Consider the following 22,536-nt stretch of genomic DNA (forward strand, 5'->3'; position numbering starts at 1 on the left):
CACTCAACACCCCCAATAATGCATCCCCCGTTCTGAACCTCTGACTCTGAAATTCCATGCTTCCTAGCACTACACCCTTGCACCACCTCAAACAGGCATGTGATACCAATCAAGGAAAGATAAAAGAAAACTCCCAATAGTGTGATACTGTTTAAAACACTTGATAAAAGGTTAATCTAATCAAATTGTTCACACATTTTAATCATAAAAACAGCATGAATCAATGTCCATATTCCACCATATTTCTTTTACCTGATCTCTTTTTTGTCCTCAATTCACTACAGCTCACAGCCCCAGGGAGATGAGCAGTGATACACACAAGTAGACTTATGGACTCGCAGACATTGCGGGTTATTTACTAAAGGCAAATCCACTTTGCACTGCAAGAGCACTTGAAAGTGCACTGAAAGAAAACTTTCAAATGCAGTCGCCTTAGATCTGAGGGGGGACATGCAAGGAAAATAAAAAACAGCATTTTAGCTTGCACATGATTGGATGATAAAATCAGCAGAGCTTCTCCTCATTTCAGATCTTCACCTCAGATCTACAGCGACTGCACTTCCAAGTGCACTTTCAGTGCACTTGTAGTGCAGAGTAGATTTGCCTTTAGTAAATAACCCCCATTGTGATTAGACTCCATTTTACTTCCTGCATTCTTTTTTACAAGCAGTGTAGGATGATTGCACAAAACATATATGCAAGTGATAGTTCAATTTAACCATTGCATGGAAGTTGCAACAACTGGGCCAGGATTTGGACCATTAAAGGTATTCCTACAGGGAGGTGACAAGTGCATCTGACTACTGAAAACTTTTATTGCATACAGAGAAATCACACTCAGTGCTTTGGAAAAAGGCAAGTACACACTATAAAAGGACATGATTTGGTAATTTTTCATGCCAGAGGTTTAGAACCACTTTAAGCTATCTATATACAGTTTTGAGTTCCTTTGACTTTTCACAAAAAGATACAATTAAACATTTACAAACATTTGTTATTTATTAGCATTAACACAGTTTTATCTTTCAGATTTAGTCAGAATTTTGGAAGTTACTGTATGTTGTATTTGTGCTCACTAAAAGTGATTTTATTCTATTTTTTATTGAAAATAAAGATTTGATAAACATTTGCCTAACTATCAAGGGAAATCCAAAATCAGAAGCACAATCATTCTGCTATACACGGTGGGAGAACTCTGGGTGGATGTGATATGACGTCCTCCTTGGATCATGCCCCATGGGCTGCTCTGCTGCATGATCTATCGCCTGCTGTGTCCACTGGACACAGCGGATGACAGATCAGTGTACCGGGCCGCTGCCAGTACCATGTGATTGTTGTGGCCAATCACAGCAGATCACATGGCAATTGTACACAATGAATGGTTTCCATTCATTGTGCACTATTGTGTTGATCTTTTTGATTGATGACAGTGATCACATGGTACACACAGGGCCAATCTCAGCCCATCTGTACCATGTGATTAGCAGTGGCCAATTACAGATATCACGATAGCACACACTGAATGAATAGATTTAATTCAATAAAACAGTGATTATCACTGTTATAAGCAATCATACTGTGTAAAGAAAAATCCTGATCACCTCCCCAGAGTAGTACAGTGCTATTATAGTAACACTGTATTGCTCTTGTCACGGTATGTAAAAAAAAAAATCATGAAAAAAAGGAAAAAAATTGTAATAAAGAAAAAAAGTCTGAAACATTGAAAAAAAAATTTTTTTTGTTCTTTATTTTGTTTTTGTTTTTACATATTGTCACAAGTCAGTGTCCCTGATCACCGCCACACCAGTTATATGATGACACTGTACTACACCAGTGACAGTATGTGAAAAAAAATGTGAAAAAAAACTTTTTTTAATTTCTTAATTTTTCAAAAAATTGTGACAAAACAAATTACAACTTCAAAAAACGTGCTGTGCCTTGGACTGTCTACTTTCCAAAAAAGGGTCATTTTGCCGGTTATTTGTACTGTCCTGGCCTCAAGAAATGAGATAAGCTGCCACTACATAAGGATTGATATATATATATATATATATATATATATATCACATGGTTTGTGGACTCCCCTACAGCCAAAATAATATAGACTGATTTGGATTATTTTTTCCAAAGAAATGTAGCAGTATACATTTTAGCTTAAATTTATTTGGAAAGGTTATTTATTTGCAACATCTTATACCAAACTAAGAAAAGCACTTTATTAAAATAACTTTTTGGTCTTTTTTTGGTTTGTTTAGCAAAAAATAAAAAAAAAACAGTGATACTTAAATACCACCGAAAGAAAGCCCTATTTGTGTGAAAAAAAATTATAAAAATGTAATTTGCATACAGAGGTTCATGACCGGGCAATTGTCATTCAAAGTGTGACTGTGCTAAAAGCTGAAAATTGACCTGGGCAGGAAGGGAGTGAAAGTGTCCGGTACTGAAGTGGTTAACTTTCCAGGACCATGCTTTCAGGAAATATATAGTTTGAGGAACCTTTTATTAAAGTGAAACTATAGGTAAAACGTATTTTTTTCGTTTTGGATAGAGTAAAAGAGGGTTATAACCACTGTCAGATTTTATTTTAAACATCTGTGTCCCATTGCAGAGATTTCCCTTCACTTCCTGTCCCATAGCCAAACAGGAAGTGAGAGGAAATCCCTACAAATGAAGGGACTTTCTTAGGGACCCCTATGTCACCAGAACTAGTGTCCCCATTGGAAGATTTTCCTTCTATTACTTTTTTGGGAAAACCCAAAATTTGGAATTTTCTTTTACTTACACTTTCAATGATAATAGTAAACAGGACAAATAGAGAGGGTGAATCTCCCCAATGGGGGCACAGTCAGCAAAAAAAAAAAAAAAAAGTCAGGTGTTCTACTCCCTCTGCACTCGATCCAAAACTAAAGAAAAGTTTTGCCTTTAGTTATACTTTAACTTTCAAAGTTGTAAAGGGACAAAAAAAAAGCAAAAATTATGCAAAGGTTAAAAATGGGATGCTGGGCCTGATATCAAAGTAACTAAATACTATGATATGGTATGTTTATTCACTAATTAATGTAACCCTGTGGCCAGGTTGTTGATATTTTTACATGCCCTTTACATGCCTTTACAAGCCCTAAGGCTTGGTTCACACCTATGTATGTTGCAGTTTGCATATTACAGGTGCATTTTGCGTTTTTCAATACATATTTTTGATCCATTGAAGTCTATGGAATCAAAAACCAGAAAAAAGTTCTGGCCCTTTCCATAAAATGAACAGATTTGAATGTGACCCTAGAAAACCATGTTAAATGGACTGTAGTGTGTTTCTGCAAAACTGAAAATGCACTAAAAAATGCATAGGTGTGAACAAGGCCTTAATGACCATGGTGCAGCAATTCATATTCACATTTCATAGAGGAAGCAACAAGGTTGTTTAGGTCAGCTCTCTCAGCTCACCCTATTCCCTTTACCAGGGCTCCTGATCTGCATTTTTATTAAAAATTGCAAGACCAAAAGACTGTTATGTCATTGTTGGTAGGGTTATCTGTGCTTCTTAAAGAATTACTTGCTGCTAGAAAAATAGGATCACTGTCAGCTGCACCTAGCCACTCCCTGTGTACAACTTGTTATATAAGCATACTTGCCAACTGTCCCGAATTTCCTGGGACATTTTTGGGATTTAGAACCTTTCCCCCGATTTTATTGTGTCCCAGGAAATCAGTTTTTTCCTGATTATTCCTGATTATTCCCCGCCACTACAATGTCTCCGCCAGCTGCCATTTTTAAGAAGACCAGAAGAAGAACATGGGGGCTACAATAGAACTCAAGCTGCAGCGCCGACCACCCTCCCGCCCTCGCCCCGCTGCCGGTCCATCTCTGACCTGTTATGGAAAGGGGCGGGTTGGGTGGTGACGCGGCTTAATTTCTATTGTAGCCACACGGCTGGCTCCGCCTCTATTTTGTTCCCCCTCGGGGAACGGGGAAACCATAATGGCGGCGGAGACACCTCTATACCTGATGTAAGTGGGCTCCAATGGGGGGACGACTGATGTAAGGGGGGCTCCAATGGGGGGGACTGATGTAAGGGGGGCTCCAAAGGGGGGAAGACTGATGTAAGGGGGGCTCCAATGGGGGGACGCCTGATGTAAGGAGGGACTCCGCTGGGGACGCCTGATGTAAGGAGGTACTCTGCTGGGGATGACTGATGTAAGGAGGGACTCCGCTAGGGATGCCTGATGTAAGGAGGGACTCCGCTGGGGACACCTGATGTAAGGAGGGACTCAGCTGGGGATGCCTGATGTAAGGAGGGACTCCGCTGGGGACGCCTGATGTAAGGAGGGACTCCGCTGGGGACACCTGATGTAAGGAGGGACTCCGCTGGCGATGCCTGATATAAGGAGGGACTCCGCTGGGGACGCCTGATGTAAGGAGGGACTCCGCTGGGGATGCCTGATGTAAGGAGGGACTCCGCTTGATGTAAGGAGGAATTCTGCTGGGGACGTCTGATGTAAGGAGTGACTCCGCTGGGGACGCCTGATGTAAGGAGGGACTCCGCTGGGGACACCTGATGTAAGGAGGGACTCTGCGGGGACACCTGATGTAAGGAGGGACTCCGCTGGGGACGCGTGATGTAAGGAGGGACTCCGCTGGGGATGCTTGATGTAAGGAGGGACTCCGCTGGGGATGCCTGATGTAAGTGAGGGACTTCGCTGGGGACGCCTGATGTATGGAGGGACTCCGCTGGGAATGCTTGATGTAAGGAGGGACTCTGCTGGGAGACCTGATGTAAGGGACATACTCTGCTGGGGGCACCTGATGCAAGGACAGACTCTGCTGGGGGCACCTGATGCAAGGACAGACTCTGCTGGAGGCACCTGATGTAAGGACGGACGCTGCTGGGGGCACCTGATGTAAGGAGGGACTCTGCTGGGGGCACCTGATGCAAGGACGGACTCTGCTGGGGGCACCTGATGCAAGGACAGACTCTGCTGGGGGCACCTGATGTAAGGACGGATTCTGCTGGGGACACCTGATGCAAGGACAGACTCTGCTGGGGGCACCTGATGCAAGGACAGACTCTGCTGGGGGCACCTGATGCAAGGACAGACTCTACTGGGGGCACCTGATGCACCTGATGCAAGGACAGACTCTGCTGGGGGCACCTAATGCAAGGATGGACTCTGCCTGGGGCACCTGATGTCAGCTGGTGGCAGGTGACATGCTCAGGGGTCCCACTGATTATGCATTATGGTGAGTTGAATGATTTCATTTTTTATTACAATGTAATAGAAATAATGTGCTTCAATCATCCTGACACCATGACAACCATGGTTTCGGGATGATTGAAGCACTAACACCAGGTGTTTGGAGTATCTTTATCTGCTGATTTGTTATTCTCTGGAATACACATTTCTGTTGTGGTGTAGGATCTGGGCCTGCTGCTCCTCCATCCCTCTTTCCTTCCTTCTCTTTCCTTCCCTCCCTCTTTCTTTCCTTCCTTCCTTCTCTCTCCTTCCCTTCTTTCTTTCTTTCTCTCTCCCCCTCTTTCCCCCTTTCTTTCTCCCTCCATCCCTCATTCATCTCAGACTCTAACCACAACCCCTTTGAGCCACGCCCATTTAAGCCACACCAACTATTTCACATAAATCCCGCCCATTTTTCGCCACGGCGCACCACATTTTTATATTTTGCTATGCCATGCCTACATACGCATGCCTGCCCCTAATTATAATAAGACTCCGCCTACAGCAAAAAAAGTGCCCCTATAATTTACAATTTTGGCAACTATGTATAAGCAACTATTTACTCATCAAGCTTGTATGCATGATACTATTATTAAAAAAAAAACACATCTCATAAAGGCATGTTCTATCAATTCCTTTGTAACAAAATATCTAATATTTAGCTTTTTGTTCTATATAGCAACTGCAAGACTAAACCATAAAACTTCACAAGTGCTAAGAATCTCAAATCTGTGTTCAACTTAATTGTTTATTGATCAGTTAAATCAGTGTTTATTATATGAAGGGAATACAAACAGTGCTTCAAATAATGCAACAACATATAACATTCAGTTCTACAGAAAAAGGTGTCCATGTGCAAAACAGAACTCAATCTTAATAATGCAACACCAAAAAAATCAAAAACAGTTCATGAGTGCAAAACAATCCACTGAAGGAAAGATTCATGCAGAGTGAAAGTTAAGGAATCCGTCACCAGCAACAGCCTCACACTTATGCCCTGTACACACGATAGGATTTTCCGATGGAAAATGTGTGATAAGACCTTGTTGTTGGAAATTCTGACCGTGTGTAGGCTCCATCACACATTTTCCATAGGAATTTCCGACACACAAAGTTTGAGAGCTTGCTATAAAATTTTCGGACAACAAAATCCGTTGTGGGAAATTCCGATCGTCTGTACACAAATCCGACGTACAAAGTGCCATGCATGGTCAGAAAAAATTAAGAGACGAAAGCTATTGGCTACTGCCCCGTTTATAGTCTCGGCGTACGTGTTTTTTGTCACCGCGTTCAGAACGATCGGATTTTCCGACAACTTTGTGTGACTGTGTGTATACAAGACAAGTTTGAGCCAACATCTGTTGGAAAAAATCCATGGATTTTGTTGTCGAATGTCCGATCAATGTCCGACCGTGTGTACAGGGCATAAGGCTACTTTCATACTGAGGCGCTTTACAGGCACTACAGTGCTAAAAGTAGAGCTATATAGCGCCTGTAAAGAGCTTCTCCTGTGTCTCCAGTGTCTCCTGTGTCTCCAGTGTGAAAGCCCGGGGGCTTTCACACTGGAGTGGTGCACTTGCAGGACAGTCAAAAAAGTCTTGCAAGCCGCATCTTTGTAGGAGCGGTGTATACACAACTACTAAAGCGCCCCTACCCATTGAAAACAATGGGGCAGCGCCGCCAAACTAGTTTTAACCCATCTATGTGAGTAATAAAGTCCAAAATAGCAACATAAAAGTCACTCAAATATAAAAAAAATAAAAATAAATAAAGTACATCATATCATATGCGATCCCTTTAACATGATAACACAATGAAAAATCGCATGGGAAACAGCAATGGAACTGGATGCAAGACAAGGTGATATTCACACACAACACCCGGGAACGTGCATATATAATCCTAATCCTAACGCAGTATAGGCAGTGAAATCTAATATGATACTCAGACCAAAATATAAAGACCTGAGATGGCCACAACATATTTCATAAATTGCACCATCTATGTAAGGAATAAAGTCCAAAATAGCAACATAAAAGTCACTCAAATAAAAATAAAGTTCATCATATCATATGCGATCCCCTGAACATGATAACACAATGAAAATTCGCATGGGAAAGAGCAATGGAACTGGATGCAAAGCAAGGTGATATTCACACACGACACCCGGGAACATGCCTCCAACACCAGGGAAAGGGAGTGGGTACTCTTACCCTAAGCTGTGGACCCACACGCCAGCGGCAGTGAGTCAAACAAGCATGGGCAATGTTCCAAAGTCGCTCTCCAGCTTGAACTCCTTCAAATGGACTAGCATGCATCCACCTATATCAGGCCAGGAGTAGCATGAACACTCCAGCCTCAATGATGATGTCCCTTGTATATGTAGTACTTCAGAGAAACAGCGTAGATCATATGGAAAAAAGAAGGCCTCCACATAGTGCAGATCAATCCAATAGTAAAAAATGTACTTAAATTGAAGTAAAACCATTGCTTCTGATGCTTACAAAAAGTGATCACAAATCAAATAAAAAAGCGTGGTATACAAAGTTAAGAGCAGGCTATGTACCCTACAAAACATAAACAGTGTTTGTTTTGTAAAACAGAAGAACAGACGGCTGTCGGCTTCAAACACTACCACTGGTTAGCGGTCGGGCATGCCTGATGTCGTCACTGGTAGGCCACTCTTTGACGCGTTTCTTCATCAACAAGACATCTTCGGAGGATGAGCTGAGTGTTTATTCTATGATGAATAATTATTTGATTTGATACAATGTTTGAATAATGGGAAGGCAAGCTAGTTATGTAGCTGTGTAGATCATTTTTAATAGCTAAACGTAAGTTATTTGTTCAGTTATAAGGCTTATAGTTATATGCCTTATCAAGCCAAAGAGAGAAACATTCCTGCCTACTTTATCTTACTCCCTGAATTTCCAGTAAAAAAAACATACATTTATTAAATATAGTGATATGAGGAGCTTAGAAATGCAACTTGTACATGCCAGACAAGATTCAGATTGGTAGATAGGTGATTGATAATAATGTAGTAGGATATGCAGTGCCAGCCATTCCAGGAGAACAATCAGCTGGAAAGTTTTTATCTGTTCATAGTTCTCGTAAGCAGCTGGTATTACTGTTCTGACACCAAAGTCCTATCTTTTTGCAAAGACTGCTCATGATACCTCTACTACTGACATCTCACCCCTGGGGAATGTGCATTTTTCTGACAACCATGACAAGAGGGCATCCTGGAGATGTGGATAAAAAAGATTAAAGTGGACCACTACCATAAGTTTTTCATGTTACATGCATATGAAGTAATCTGTAATTGTAACACTTACAGACATGTATTATATCTCACAGAATTCATAATACTCTTCTCACCAGAAAAACTATGCTATCCCAGAGTCAGTATCTACATCATTAAGAAAAGTCATTTGAACGGAACTCAAGGCATAACTTTTAAATACACTGTTGCTTTGTATGGTGACAAGTCAAGTATCAGGGATCTCCTGTTAGCCAGCCTGCTCAGACATCTGTGCTTGCGCATACCTCTGGTCGCAGCTCTACACATAGAGTCATAGCTGGGTGCATGCGTGTTTGTAGGAGTGTATAGTGTGCATGGATGTGTGTGCATACCCACACCCAGTTTTGGTGCCAGATGGCCTACGTGATGGATGCTGTAACTCAATGTCAGTGCAGACTAGTAATTAGCATGTTCCTTACTTCATGACTTGTGTTCTGTATGATTTCGGATCCCGCTCTCTACTATTGCTCAACCCGTTTCTGATTTCAGCTCCATCCCTGACCTTGATACAGCTTCTGTTTTAGTACTGCATTGCCTGCTGGTTGCTAACCTGATTCTGCTCCACGCCACTGCCTGCCTGCACTATATCCAGATTCAGCAGTAGACTTCTATGCAGTGCCAGGACAAGGTCATTCAATGCCCAGGGCAAAGATGTCAAACTGTGCCCCCTCCCCCATTCAAGCTTAGCAGATCCTGCACCCAGCAGTCACTTACTTGTTAAAATCACTGCCACTGTCACTGCTTCTGTCAGCCTTGGAACAGAAGGATGGTGCCCCATCCCTACAGTAAAGAATTGCACTCAGGGCAGCTGTCCCTCCCGCCAATCCCTTGTTCTAGCCCTGCTTCCATGTATGCTCTGCTACCTGTCTGCTAGTGTCATCAGATAACTCTGCCATCTTGAACTCTTGAACAATTCAGAGTTCCCCTTTAACTTCTAATGGTTCTCCTGCTGACTCCTAGCATGACACTCCTGCCCACACATTCTGCTGGATCTCCCTGGTCAGCATTTTCAATCTGGGGTTCTGCAAGCTACATCTTCCAGCACTCGTGTTTTTGCTGTCCCTCTGTAAAATGAGGCATGTGATGCTACCAGTGTGTAGAGTACATATCAGCGAGTCACTGTGATCCCAATTAATTGAATAACTCACAAAGAGTTCCAATGCTGGTGTGATCCAATTTACAAAATGTTATAGGCATATAGAAAGTAACATATGACATACAGGCATAGCAAAAGGAATGAATACAAGGGCAAACAAGTCTAGAGTATAAAGTAAAGCCTAGTACAATAGAAAGCAGCTGATATACAGCCCATGTGTATGGCAGCCGTTTGGCCAGCTTCTGTCGCATGGTCATGAAAGTGTAAAGGAGGATTCTGCTTCTCTGGAGAAAGAAAGATGTAAAGGATACAGAGCAGACCACTGAAAGAGATGCACATGTATTGAGGCTGCTGCCACTTCGTCGAGAGCACTGTCCTCCCTCCCATTTACATGGTAGTTTACAGATTTATTTTATATCAAAATGTATTTACTTTATACTCTAGGCTTGTTTAGTATTGTATTCATTGCTTTTGCTACGCTTGTATATCATATATTACTCATTGCATGCCATTATCATTTTGTGGTTTAGATCACACCAGCTCATTTGAGCATCACTGGAACTTATTGATATGCACCCTGTACATTGATTTTAAATGTTTTTAACTAGGGCTGTGCACTACAACATTTAGGGAGTTTTGTATATGTAGCGCTGGTAGATTTGCAATCTACCACATGTTAAGTAAATTTAGTAAATTGTGTGTTAGGAAGGTTAAAGTTCACCTCTGTTCCAGCTTGGCTGACGTTGTGTGTGTTTCCATGCTGACCGGTGGGTGTCGCTGTTGCCACTGGTCAGGGTTGGAAAGGCAACGTGTTGAAGCGAATGGATGCTCCTCTGTCTCGGAGGCACGCTCGGTGGAGGTGGTCCTCCGAGTTGCATTCTGGGCGAGGGTATTTATGGGACAGACGCCATATTTTGGGGTTCGTTTTACAGACACCTGCTGGCCCTCCTGGCCGACAGGTATGCGTTAAGGAGCTACCTCGTGGTCCTCCGTTCGGGAGGCCCACGATACAGCGGCACAGGGGTGGGTCCAGAGGCTTGTCTGGAGCCTACCACCGCGGCCGAGGAATGGTCCTGAGCTGTCGGTCCTGTGTTACGAAGCTGGACAGCCAAGGAGATCCCAGGGGAGGACCCATCTTGGAGAGATCACGTGGCATGCTGGTCTATAGAGGGACCTGGTGACTCGATTGGAGGATGTATCCAAAAGTAACTATACAACATAGTGTTGCCGGCTCGGCTTAAAGGTCTAAGCACTGTGACTGACTTTCACTATAGAAAAACCTATACATCCTGTGGCATAGGATTGTACGGATTTTGTTCCCAAACAAGTCTGTGGCAGAGACTTTGATTCGTGCTGCGTGCTGGCTGCTAGACCAGTGAGAGAGGCCTATCCAGACGAGCAAGGAGTGTGTCCCACGAGGGGAGCGCATTTCAAATAGTATTTGAATTCTACCAGGACATTTTGTCAAGAGAACCCTACCAGAGAATATTTGAGTTTCTTCTGCAAGTTTCCTTTCTACCTCTTTCCTGCTACTTCCTAAGTCGTTTGTTAATAAAGCATTGAAAACGTACTCCAGTGTTTGTGCGTTGTGTTGTCCAGGAGAAAACTCAATGGAACCCTAGACCCGGTGCTGGTGAAACAGAGGGAAGCAGAGTGAAGGTAACAGACCCGCTTAAACCAGCAGCTGCACTGTTAGTTAGTGCTACATGTGGGGGCGTCGTCCGGGATTTGTTGACCGTCAATTATTGCAACCCAGTGGAGTGTTTTACTGGGAGTTTACAGAGAGAGCTGGACTTTGAGGAAAAAAATCTTTTCAGGAAGAGGAAAGGTTACACTGCAGGACTTTGCTTCTAAGTGCGTAGACACTGGGCGCCAAAAAAAGGCCCAGGAGTTACGTGACTGAAAGAACAAGTGGGAGGAGTTACCTTACTTGCTACCGCGTGGGACACGTGTGTGTGTTTGGCGCCAGAGGAAAAGAGAGGCCTCGTGATCGTGCTGAAAAGATCAGAGTGTGGCCATGTCTTTTTCGGCGTTGCAATCAGTTGTGGGATCCAGAATGTTCCCTGCAAGCACCATGATGAATACTGTGCAATCTGGGACTCTGCTCACAGATACTGGAGTTTGATTGAAGCTGCAGGGGAGGTTTGTCCTGTATACCTCGGGAGATGTTGAGGGACTGGGCATGACCTGCCATCGATGCGAAGGATTGACCGTGCATCTTCATCCATTCGGCCGATGTCCACAGTGTGGAGAATACCTGTTTGTGGTGGAGCAACCTACCATGTCGCCCTGTGCCTATCGGATGGATTGGGTGACAGGTATCGCTACAGTGGAGGCTGCTATTGCTACAGAGAGGGAGCGACGGGCCGCTACTTTGCCTGTTGTTACTGACAATGTTCCAGAAAGAGACATTGTTACTGTTGTCTCGCCCGGAGACATTACTTTAGTTCCTAAGTCCACTATGCCTACTCCTATGGTGCATACTCAGAAGAAGGTGGACTATGTAAAGGCTTACCGCGGCCGTGGTCGAGGCCTACCCCAGAGGATGCCTGATCCGGAGCTACCAGAGTCTACGTCCGGAACAGGTAAGCCACTGCTGGGGACTGTAAATAAATATTTGCCAGCAGAAGAATTGAGAGACTCGAAATAGAATCAGTGCCGGATCTTTCCGGTGATGATGACTTATTTGAAACCATGTCGCAGGGGCTGTTGTTGTCACAAGGCGAAGATGTTGCCTCCGCAGTGACTTTTTCTGAATGGACTGCCCTGAGTTCTGGGAAGACGTCACCCTGTGTGGAAACAAACAGTACTGTTGCTGAGACTTTGCCAAAGGCTACTAGTTCACTACAGACACCGGCTGGGTCTATGGTGAGAAAGTCACTAAATTCCTGTGTACCGCCTGGTATGGGGAGAGACAGATCTTTGCCAAAACTTGCGCGCTTGCAACGGATGTTAAACAAGCGTGTGGCCGCAGAGTATGGATTGGAGTTTCCCTATGTGCCCCAGGATATTATGCAGGAGATTGAAGCTAATCGGGAACTTTGGTACAGTGAGGCTGTTTGGGAGTACTTGTCTGTGCCTAAGCCCTTCAGAAAGACTGGATGTTCCGTCCGGATGGATGAACGTTTCAGCGGATGCTTTGTACATTGGAACTTCGGTCGGCACATCTATGCCGATAAAGTGGTAATTTGCAGACCGGGAAAGGACAATGTTGTGTACTTTATTACCACTGTGGATAAAAAAGGGAAATCGTTGACCTTGCCAGATCCTCGGTTTTACTGGTAATTATGGACAATAGAACTTTGAAATTACCTAGCTAGATAGTGTCAGGGTAAAGAGATCTGCGTGGTCAAGATCTACAGATTCTGTTGAGTGTTTAAATCCAAGGACTTCTTTTTGCTAGCCGGATTTCTTTTATAAAAAAAAAAAAAAAAGTTCTTATGCAGGGATGGACTCCTAAAGTATATATTTTTCTAGTATAGGTTGTGGGAAGAGAGTTTCATTTTTAATGAGGCTTTGCTCCTACTGTTGTATAGGATGTATATGTGTGTGTCTAACTATGTTTCCTTTTCAGGGATTATCGGATCATATATAGAGCTGGGAGGTTTTTCAGCTAGTTAGTTAGTGAGGTTGTGTATCATTATACTGTGGTTTTGTTCGCGGCTGTGAACATAATGTTTTATAGATATAAGTCTCATAGTGTCTTTAAACTGTCCTTTCTCTCCCTTTGCCTATCCAAAGTTATAAGAAACACAAATGCTTACTCTCAGGCTTGAGAGTTATTTTTACTGTGTTGGTACAGACGTTGGGGACAACGTCTATTGTAGTGGGGGGAGTATGTAGCACTGGTAGATTTGCAATCTACCGCATGTTAGGTAAATTTAGTAAACTGTGCGTTAGGAAGGTTAAAGTTTGCCTCTGTTCCAGCTTGGCTGACGTTGTGTGTGTTTCCATGCTGACTGGTGGGTGTCACTGTTGCCATTGGTCAGGGTTGGAAAGGCAACGTGTTGAAGCGAATGGATGCTCCTCTGTCCCGGAGGCACGCTCAGTGGAGGTGGTCCTCCGAGTTGCATTCTGGGCGAGGGTATTTATGGGACAGACGCCATATTTTGGGGTTCGTTTTACAGCCACCTGCGGGCCCTCCTGGCCGACAGGTATGCATTAAGGAGCTACCTCGTAGTCCTCCATTCGGGAGGCCCACGATATAGCGGCGCAGGGGTGGGTCCAGAGGCTTGTCTGGAGCCTACCACCACGGCCGAGGAATGGTCCTGAGCTGTCGGTCCTGTGTGACGAAGGTGGACAGCCGAGGAGATCCCAGGGGAGGACCCATCTTGGAGAGATCACGTGGCGTGCTGGTCTATAGAGGGGCCTGGTGACTCGGTTGGAGGACCTATCCAAAAGTAACTATACAGCATAGTGTTGCCGGCTTGGCTTAAAGGTTCAAGCACTGTGACTCACTTTCACTATAGAAAAACCTATACATCCTGTGGCAGAGGATTGTATGGATTTTGTTCCCAAACAAGTCTGTGGCAGAGACTTTGATTTGTGCTGCGTGTTTATTAACGTTTGTTAATAAAGCATTGAAGGGGGGCGTGTCCAGATGTGAGAGCAGGCAGACGTGCTAGTGAGGAGCTCCGTCCATCCGAACTTAATCCTTAGCCATCTGCTCATTTAAACAGCCCAAAGTATACAAAAGCCTGCCTGAAGACTCTCCTATACTTGCCCACTCCAGCCTGTGTGGATAGTGTGGAGATCCGGCCTGTGATCGGCCCAGAATCAACAATCCCTGCACAACCGTGGCCGCCGCCATCTTCCCGGCCTGTGCCCTGCTGGTGAGAGCTGTTCCTGGACTGATCGGTGGGGTAAGGGGCTCCTCTCATCCTCCAGCTTGCCCTCCTGTATACCCTGCGGGGTCCGGTGGTCCGTGGGGCCACAGATTTCATTCGGCGCGGCCGCGGCTCAATCCGGCCTAGTGAGGCCTGGTCCGGCCTGGTGCAGCCTGCCGCCCACCGCACTTTCCTACGTGGTCGGCCGGCGGAGGAGCGCTGCTTTCGGCCTGGCTTTGAACCGGGAGCGCGGACACTGCTGCTCACAGCCGCCCTGCCAGCCCTCCACCCCCCCTGCTGCACACTGTGATCTGCTTGTGTGAGCTGAGGAGCTCAGGGGTCCAGCATCCCTCTCACCCTCCTATATCCATCTGACTCCCTGGGCCTTCCATACATAGTGCCCTGGCTGGCTCTCCTTACTAGACAGCCACTACTTACAGATAAGTGGAGGATTGCTGACGATCACTGCCCCCCTTTTCCTTCAGGGGCCCAAAGAACCGGCCCAAGAGCTCATCTATGCCAGGTTGCCTGGCCCCTGCACCGGCTGCACTACCAAATCCTTCTCTCATAGAGAAACTACAGACCCTGCTGAAGGACTTAGCCATGGAGCCTGAAGCCTCTCTGAGTGTGGCTCCCTCTACCCCTCCTTCCGAGGACAGCACTGCAGTGATTCTGGCCACCATTGAACAAAGTAAAACCTCCATGCTAGTAAGAATAGACCGTCTCGCAGAGGAATGCAATCGCATTAGAAACGATCTGGATTAGATCAGGGGCAGGCTGACTGAATCAGAATCTAGAATTTCTGCCACTGAAGACCTTACAGCTACCCACACTAACACCATAGTGGAATTACAGCGTACGGTACAACTACTTGTCGCTAAATCCGATGATGCAGAAAACAGAGCGAGACGCAACAACGTTCGCGTCTTGGGTCTCCCGGAGGGGGAGGAGGGTGACCGACCGGCGGAGTTTGCAGAAGAATTCTTCAAAAAACTGCTGGGCCTCGCGGATACCTCTCCGACCTATGTCGTCGAGCGTGCCCACCGTGTACCCACGGGACGCAATATCCCTGGTGCAAATCCCCGACCATTATTGGTCCACTTCCTCAACTTTAGAGACCGTGACAGGATCCTTTCAGCAGCTCGCAAACATCCCTCGCTTCCATACGGCGGCGGCTCAGTCCTTCTGTTTCCGGATTTCTCGGCCGACCTGCAGCTAAAGAGGAAGTCTTTTAATGATGTCCGTAAGCGTCTACGTGAGAAGGACATAAAATACAGCATGTTGTACCCCAGCCGTCTTCGAGTTCCTCATAATGGCTCGGTCAGGTTCTTCGACACTCCGGCTGACGCAGATGATTGGCTAAACAACCTACGGTAATCACAAGATGTTATTCCCCACTATAAGTCGCTATCTGAAATTAGCACATAGATTCCATATTTCTTCCGAATCCATGGTCGAGGAGGTGTTTCATCCAGCCACCAGTTCCTGTGGTATAGCTTCTTAGACCTCATCACCAGATGTCGCTAATTGGCTCCTGAGCCCCTCAATCGGAATCCTACATGTTATTTTTGGGTACATTGATCACTGCAGATCCTTCTAATTCGAGACTGGATGCGCTTTTGTTATACTTTCTTCCATCACAGAGCTACCTTGTTAGAAGTAACTCACTGAAGTATCCAACCTCCCCCCCCCAGTTCTTCCCCCCCCTTTTTGTTTTCTTCTCCCTGCCAGTTGAAGAGGCGCTGGCGACACGGAGTCGCTACACTTTGGAACTTTTTTTTTTCAGAAGTCTGAAGATCTAAGAGTTTAAGTTCAGGTTTAGGGTATTAAACTGACCATTGTTATTACTGTTTTTTTGTTCTGTTTTTTCTCTTTTAGGGGTATTCCATGGTCAGTAGGGAGTTCACTGGTTACAGTTTGTTTTTTTCTTTTTTGTGCGCTCTTTATCCACTGATTGATGCTTATATTCCGTGTGTCCTGTTAATGCTCATTATGCTCAGTGCAAACCTTGTTATACCTTGGGCACTCTCCCTTGGTCCAGTGGGGGTTGACCCCCTACACGTAGCTATCACTAGGTTAAATCATAATTTGTCACTGCATTCATGGAGTTAAAACTGGTATCATGGAATGTAAGGGGTCTCAATGACAAGGTAAAAAGAGCACTAATGTTTAAATATCTGAATAATCACAGACCCCATATCTTGTTTCTACAGGAGACTCACCTTCTGGGGAACAAGATTCTGGCGCTGCGTAGACCCTGGGTACGGCAATCATTTCATGCAACGTACTCTAGCTATGCAAGGGGAGTGGCCATTCTATTGAACAAATCCCTTCCATATAAGGTCGTACATTTGCAAACTGATCAAGAGGGCCGATTCATAATCCTATTACTGGAGATCAGAGCGGTGGTCTATGCCTTAGTGAATATATATGTACCTCCTCCCTTTAACAAACGGGTCCTCTACAAGATATATGAGCTTTTAGCTACATTACAGTTTTCCAGACTATATATAGCTGGAGATTTTAATTCTACCTTAGATCCATCCCTGGACTCGTCCAATCCAAATAGGGTGTATTCGCCAGACCTGTTTCAATGGGCACAAGCACTTAATTATACTGAAATTTGGAGATGGAAGCATCAAACCACTAGGGCTTACTCCTTTCACTCTACTACCCATAAATCGGGTTCCAGGATCGATCTGGTCTTTGGCAACACATGTGCCCTGGCAGCGGTGAGGGAGGTCTCGTACTTACCTGCGTGCCTCTCCGATCATGCACCCTTAGAGGTCACCTTGGGGTTGTCAGATACCAGGAGTCGAGACTGCTGGCGCTTAGCACCCAAATGGTTGCAGGATTCGAGGGTGGGGGAGGAGGTCTCTCCCAAACTACAACAATACTGGGAGATCAATGAGGAGTTAACCTCAGCGCAAATAGTCTGGGATGCCTTTAAGGCCAACACTAGAGGAGAATACATTTCAGCTATTAAAGCGGTCCGTTCTGAGATGTCCTATCAGGTCCAGGCACTTGAGGAGGGAGAGGCTAGAGCGGCAGAGGTTTTTTCTAGCTCCCCGTCTCTGGATCACTTTAGCCAGCTAGCCGAAGCGAAAAGAGCATTGTCTCTACATCTTGTCTCGGCTACACATCTAGATTTAAATTCCTTGGCAGGGAAGATTTTTGAATCCGGTAACAAAAATAGTAAACTCCTAGCAAATTTAATTGCAGACTCTAAAATGCAGACGGTGGTGTCAGAAATCTGTGGTTCAGATGGTAAGGTGATCTCTACCCCTGATCTAATTATAGATGAATTCAGATCCTTCTACAAAAACTTATATAAGGCGGTCCCTGACTGGCCTGAAGATCGGTGTAGGGAATTTTTGCAGTCCCTGCATCTACCCACACTTTCCCAGGAGGATCTTGATTTTTTAGACAAAGATTTTACCACTGAGGAGATAGAGGAAGCGACCTGATGGCCTACCTGGTGAATGGTACAGAATGTATGCCTCATTAATTTCACCAAAATTGTTAAAAGTCTTCTCTGAAAGTAAAAAACAGTTGTCCTTACCCCCTTCAATGTATCAGGCACACATAGTCCTCATCCCTAAGCCCGGCAAGGACATATCCCTCTGTTCTTCTTATAGACCGATCTCACTGCTAAACTATGACCTCAAGATTTTGACAAAAATATTAGCGACCAGACTGCGGACGATTCTACCATCCCTGATTAATATAGACCAGACTGGTTTCATGCCAGGGAAATCAACTGATATAAATTTACGTAGAGTGTTTACCCATCTTCAACTACCTCCCCCTGAGTCCCCTACTAGAGTAATGGTGACACTGGACATTGAAAAGGCGTTTGACTCGGTGGCATGGCCTTTCATGTCCACGGTCCTGGAAGTTATGGGTTTTGGAGAAGTGTTCCGCAGGTGGATTGATATTTTATATAAAGACCCGACGGCTCAGATTAAGCTTGGTGGTGCTCTGCCGGTGCCCTTCTCTGTTGGAAGGGGTACGAGGCAGGGTTGTCCACTATCACCGGCCCTTTTTGCCTTGGTGATGGAGCCGCTCGCCTCGGCCCTCAGACAGGCAGACGGGGTTAGAGGCATACAGGTGGGATCCATACATGAAAAAGTTGCTTTATATGCGGACGACCTTATCCTTTTCTTGAGTGACCCTGCCCAATCCCTTCGGGAGACCTTGATCATTCTTTCCAATTTCACTAGCTGTTCGGGGCTCAAAGTAAACTGGGATAAATCCCAAATCTTGCAGATAGATTGGGCCGCAAAGGACGTAGCTGATCCCAACCTCCCCTTACTATGGACGGACAAAATTAAATATCTAGGTATTTACATCTCCACATATACATCTGACTATTATACCCTTAACTTAGAACCACTGATACAGAAGATGAGAGAGAGACTGAGGGCGTGGGCAAATCTCCCCCTCTCTTTAATTGGGAGGATAAATTTATTTAAGATGAAGCTTCTGCCTGCCTTTCTCTACGTTCTCAGACATGCACCTGTCTGGATCCCCAAAAAGGTATTTCGTCTAATAAACACCACTTTATTGTCTTTTCTCTGGGGATCCGGTCAGCCGAGATTTAAGCTGACGGTGCTGCAGAGACCTTGGGTAGAGGGAGGCTTGGCTTGCCCCGATCTTCACTTGTATTTGGTGGCGGCTATGTTATCACACGCCCACAATTGGCTGGTCTCTGATGAATCCAATGCAGCAGTGGTCCTGGAAGCAGCACGTTTAGGGTCTTTTGAGGCGCTACGGAACCTACTTTACCGGGGTCCTAAAGCTCCCTTCCTTCTTACGTCAGCAATGAGAGCGGTAATAAGGGCGTGGTCAGTGGCAAATTCAATACGCCCCATCCCTTCTGGACACATTTCCCCCTATAGCCCTCTTTGGTTTAACCCGCAATTACCAGAATTCGGGTCTATTCCCGACCCTGGGGTGTGGGCATGCAAGGGCATCAAATACATAAATCAAATTTGTCTTGAGGGCAAAATACAGACTTTTGACAGGCTGAAACAACAATATGATTTGTCTAATTCACACCTGTTTAGATTCCTACAGCTTAGGCACGCTTTCAACACTCAGTTTGTAAAGGCTCCTGTGGCCTTTTACACCTCGAACCTGGAAACTTTGCTTAGAGATGAAGCTCTATCTAAACCCTTATCTTCCATATATAGGGCACTACTACCCAATGTCCACACGGGACTAGAAAACCTTAAGGCAAAGTGGGAGGTAGATTTTCCTACATTAGACACAGAAGATTGGAAAGAAATGTGGGAATACCCCTTTTCACAACTAGTATCAGCCAGAGATAAATTGGTGCAATTTAAAATAGTGCATAAGGTATATTACACGCCTGAGCGCTTGCATAGAATCTATCCATCTATTTCTGCCTCTTGCTGGAGGTGCAGCTCGGCCTCAGCGGATTTTATTCATATTTTTTGGAACTGTCCTCAGATTGCAATCTTTTGGGCTGAGGTAATCAAATTCATTTTGACTGTCACCACCATCCCTGTGCCACTGTCTGTAGAGGTATGTCTGCTGGGACTCGTTGAACCACTGGCCCCACGTCGGGCAATCAGAACCCTGCTAGGATTACTACTTTACTATGCCCGTAAATCTATAGTACTCAGATGGAAGGCCTCATCTGCACCTTCAATAAATTTTTAGAAGAGGTTAGTGAATGCGGCTCTACCATTGTATAAAGCTACTTACCTGTCATGGGGCTGTGGTAAAAAATTCCACAAGGTATGGGATATTTGGACGGAATCCCTGTCCACTAATGCAGATTCGATTGAGGGTTAATGCACTCTATTAAGTACCAAGAATGACTCAAATGGCATCCCTGATCTCATAAAAATCCCCGGGTGGATCAATAGTTGGTTTATGGGAGGGGGGGATAATGATTTATGTTATTGCACTGCACATCTTATTACATATATTACTAAAGCGGGCATTACAGGATACACATGGAAGTAGAGGAGTGCTTTGATTATTCTGCACAGGTGGTGGAGCGTACAGTGGTTTAGTTAAGAATATATATATATAGCTCTATATGTATGTTTTTGTTTTTTTTTTGTTTTTTTTTCTTTTCTTGTATTTTAGTTGTCGACCGAGCCTGGGAATGCCCAATAGGCTCTGTTTTGTTTTTTGTATTTACCTTGAATTTACAATAAAAATAACTTTGAAAAAAAAAAAAATAAAGCATTGAAAACGTACTCCAGTGTTGGTGCGTTGTGTTGTCCAGGAATAAACTCAATGGAACCCTAGACCTGGTGCTGGTGAAACAGAGGGAAGCAGCTCCACCGTGAGTTAGTGCTACATATATTTAGCATGTGTCTGCTCTTTGTAATTTTGTAGTATTTGAATTGTTAATCAAATGTATTTTGGTTTCCCCGTGTATGTTATAGTATGTGGTACATTAACTACCTTTATAGGGGCTAAGGTATGGTCGCATGTTTGAAATTAGTACTTTGATACTTCACAAAGTATTAATTTATCATAATCACAAATGGTTTCTTTTTCTGCCCTCCTCAATCGACAATTTACAGAACCCCACAACCAATAGCTAGCAGTACTTTGAGGAGCAACAACTTGTGTGAATTGACTTTTACTTACAAAATAGTGCAAATATGAATCACTTACAATATATGCAGTACATTTAGCTTGTCTGGACAATAAAAGCTTTAGTCAGTTTAAAATTTCCTTTGTGATCATAAAACAATAAAACATATGGTAATGAAACTACATGCGTTATTCTCTAGTGAATTGGCCTTATAATCTTTCATTTTAACTTCAAAGAACAGAACTTTGAGCATTACTAATTTCAAACAAATTTAAGTGCAGTGTGAATGTATGAAATGACAACTACCCATGACTCTTAGCAAAATTAATTATTAAACTTACATTTTTTATTCTTTTTTACCTGATTTTCCTCTGGCTGTACTCAAATGGTAATGCCTTAGTTTATATCTATTTTAGTCTATATAATATTTATGCAATAGCATGCAATGGCTTATTGACAACCAGTTTGCATAATATTGTCTCATAGAAATTTCAAGGTGTGTTGTGTTACCTAAAGTCATCTCAACCTGACAACTTGTAATGGCATATGATATTTGCAAGGAAACATTAATCATGATTTCTGTGTTGGCTGCCCTACATTTTCGTTTTTCTGATTGACCAAGGAAAGTGTGGCTGCAACATTAAATCATTTCACTACCATGTAAGATATATATTTATATCCTGTACTTAAGCCCCAACATGTAGTGCTTACCCCCAAAGAGTTGCTGATGCTTGGGCTAGTGTGTTGGTAATCCTTGGGGCCCAAAGTTCTGAAGCACTCGCTCTGATTTGAGTGGAATCCATAATACTGGGCATATGTATTCAAACTGTGTACTAAAAATAGGTAATTTTGTCCCTTTAAGAAGTGGGTGTTGACTCGGTTGAATTGATGATAGGCAACTCCTATCCTCATATTGATTAGTGGTTCCAAATTAATAATAACTACTGCAGTAGGGAACAGACACAAAAGATACGCTCAGCATCTTTCCAAATAACTGTTCTGCTTTATTATGACGCAATTGAAGGTTTTTATGCACATGATTACGTAGGTATCACATTAATATTACAATTGTACATTTATGGTAACAAGGGGCGTTACATAGGCAGGCTTATTCTAATCAGGACTCAAAAGAATGTAAACATTTACTGAAAACATTATTAGTGCCGTGTGCACAGTGAGGGCAGAGTGCAATACATACAAAATACAATACAATTATATACAGAACTTACAAATTTCCATTACAGTCTCCCCTCTTTTGATCAATATTTTGATCACTAACCATACCTGCTATCACCTTTAACCTGGAACCTCCACACGCTTAGGTGGAGGTAGTCCTGGCCAAAGAGGCAAAAAAAAAAACTCCATTGTGGAGAAAATAATAGCTGAGCAACTTTTTCATTACAAAATGACTTTTCATTGTGAAAAACAAATGATTGAGAAGACATATTTACAGAGTACTGGCTGTACACTCCTGTGGCCAGAATGGCCTTCTAGCTGAA

The sequence above is a fragment of the Aquarana catesbeiana genome, linkage group LG04 (assembly GCF_042186555.1).
Source record: "Aquarana catesbeiana isolate 2022-GZ linkage group LG04, ASM4218655v1, whole genome shotgun sequence".
In the NCBI taxonomy this organism is placed as follows: domain Eukaryota; kingdom Metazoa; phylum Chordata; class Amphibia; order Anura; family Ranidae; genus Aquarana; species Aquarana catesbeiana.